Source organism: Pieris brassicae, unplaced genomic scaffold (genome assembly GCF_905147105.1).
Source record: "Pieris brassicae unplaced genomic scaffold, ilPieBrab1.1, whole genome shotgun sequence".
Lineage (NCBI taxonomy): Eukaryota > Metazoa > Arthropoda > Insecta > Lepidoptera > Pieridae > Pieris > Pieris brassicae.
Window position 1 is genome coordinate 50,001 of NW_025576241.1, and position 2,500 is coordinate 52,500.

Here is a 2,500-nt window from a genome sequence, read left to right on the forward strand (position 1 = left end):
GAATATACATACTACTCCTCCTCATATTTTATATAATATAATATAAAATTATATTATAGCACCGCGTTCGCAGACCGTATGGTGATGTTACCAATCGACCAAGATTTGGGACCGTCTCCCCCGGTGTTATCTGTGATGTTAAAAGAATACGCTTCTAGGCACACCTCAACGCAGGGCGCCTAGCGTGTTCGACACGTGCGCGGTCGCCACGGCGACCGTATATGTAAAGAATGTATAAAAGAGGACGCACACGCGCCATCGTCGAAACGGTGTGCGCAGCGTCGTGTTGGAATTTATCCCTCAAGCTCCGGGCGTTGATCGTATCTAGTGCGAATCATGCGTGTGTGTGCGCATGTAATTGCCAGCCGAGTTTTAATATGTTTACAATAACGTATTGAATAAAAATTGAGAAGTTGCGTTTAGATGAATGTTCAATTTTCAAATTGTCACAACATCGATTCCCCGCGGGCGGGGTCGTGTTCGTTGCAGTTTTATGTCCCTCACAGTGGTCGAGCATCGTTGTACATCACCTCGTTGCGAGATCGTGACGGGACGGCCGCTCGTAGACCGGTCAAAGTTAGTCTATCGATATGAAGCGCGAACGTCGCGTCGCGTGCAAATTCGACGCGTTACGTTCACGCGTGTCGAGAAGGCGCGCGCGCAAGCGCGCGCCCCTCGACGCCGCCGAGCCAGCGGCTCGCCGAAGCCGCGTGACCGCGGTGTAGGCGTGTCGTTTGCGTAAGCAGCTCCCTGGTTGATCCTGCCAGTAGTTATATGCTTGTCTCAAAGATTAAGCCATGCATGTCTCAGTGCAAGCCGTATTAAGGCGATACCGCGAATGGCTCAATATATCAGTTTTGGTTCCTTAGATCTTACTCAGTTACTTGGATAACTGTGGTAATTCTAGAGCTAATACATGCAATCAGAACTCTGACCAGTGATGGGATGAGTGCTTTTATTAGATCAAAACCAATCGGCGGAGGGCCATGCGTCCGAAGTCGTTAATTTTGATGAATCTGGATAACTTTTGCCGATCGCACGGTCCAGTACCGGCGACGCATCTTTCAAATGTCTGCCTTATCAACTTTCGATGGTAGTTTCTGCGACTACCATGGTTGTCACGGGGTAACGGGGAATCAGGGTTCGATTCCGGAGAGGGAGCCTGAGAAACGGCTACCACATCCAAGGAAGGCAGCAGGCGCGCAAATTACCCACTCCCGGCACGGGGAGGTAGTGACGAAAAATAACGATACGGGACTCTTACGAGGCCTCGTAATCGGAATGAGTACACTTTAAATATTTTAACGAGGAACAATTGGAGGGCAAGTCTGGTGCCAGCAGCCGCGGTAATTCCAGCTCCAATAGCGTATACTAAAATTGTTGCGGTTAAAAAGCTCGTAGTTGCATTTGTGCGCCGCGCTGTCGGTGCACCGCATCCGCGGTGATACTGACACGTCTGCGGAGCATATCGTCGGTGAGCCGGCGGTAAAACGCCGGTTCAATATCAAAATCCTATCGCGGTGCTCTTCGGTGAGTGTCGAGGTGGGCCGACAATTTTACTTTGAACAAATTAGAGTGCTCAAAGCGGGCTCAAAATGCCGCTTGAATATTTCGTGCATGGAATAATAGAATATGATCTCGGTTCTATTTTGTTGGTTTTCAGAACTCCGAGGTAATGATTAATAGGGATAACTGGGGGCATTCGTATTGCGACGTTAGAGGTGAAATTCTTGGATCGTCGCAAGACGAACATCAGCGAAAGCATTTGCCAAAGGTGTTTTCATCAATCAAGAACGAAAGTTAGAGGTTCGAAGGCGATTAGATACCGCCCTAGTTCTAACCGTAAATATGTCATCTAGCGATCCGCCGACGTTACTACAATGGCTCGGCGGGCAGCTTCCGGGAAACCAAAGATTTTGGACTCCGGGGGGAGTATGGTTGCAAAGCTGAAACTTAAAGGAATTGACGGAAGGGCACCACCAGGAGTGGAGCCTGCGGCTTAATTTGACTCAACACGGGAAATCTCACCAGGCCCGGACACCGGAAGGATTGACAGATTAACAGCTCTTTCTTGATTCGGTGGGTGGTGGTGCATGGCCGTTCTTAGTTGGTGGAGCGATTTGTCTGGTTAATTCCGGTAACGAACGAGACTCTAGCCTGCTAAATAGGCGTCGTCATTCAAGGTGTGCGCGACTCTCGGGGAGCGCAACTCACTGGCGACGTATTAAAATTCTTCTTAGAGGGACCGGCGGCTTCGAGCCGCACGAGATTGAGCAATAACAGGTCTGTGATGCCCTTAGATGTCCTGGGCCGCACGCGCGCTACACTGAAGGAATCAACATGTTCTCCCTGGCCTAGAGGCCCGGGCAACCCGTTGAAACTCCTTCGTGCTGGGGATTGGGGTTTGCAATTATCCCCCATAAACGAGGAATTCCTAGTAAGCGCGAGTCATAAGCTCGCGTTGATTACGTCCCTGCCCTTTGTACACACCGCCCGTCGC

General features: G+C 50.1%; 1 non-coding gene across 1 annotated transcript in view; it reads left to right on the top strand.

Moving 5' to 3' along the window:
• Positions 1 to 747: 747 nt before the first annotated feature.
• Positions 748 to 2,500, top strand: part of LOC123719878 — a 1,907-nt gene continuing 154 nt past the window's right edge. The window contains exon 1 of the ribosomal RNA XR_006755977.1: positions 748 to 2,500. This exon is cut by the window's right edge and continues 154 nt beyond it. This is a non-coding gene — a ribosomal RNA (small subunit ribosomal RNA).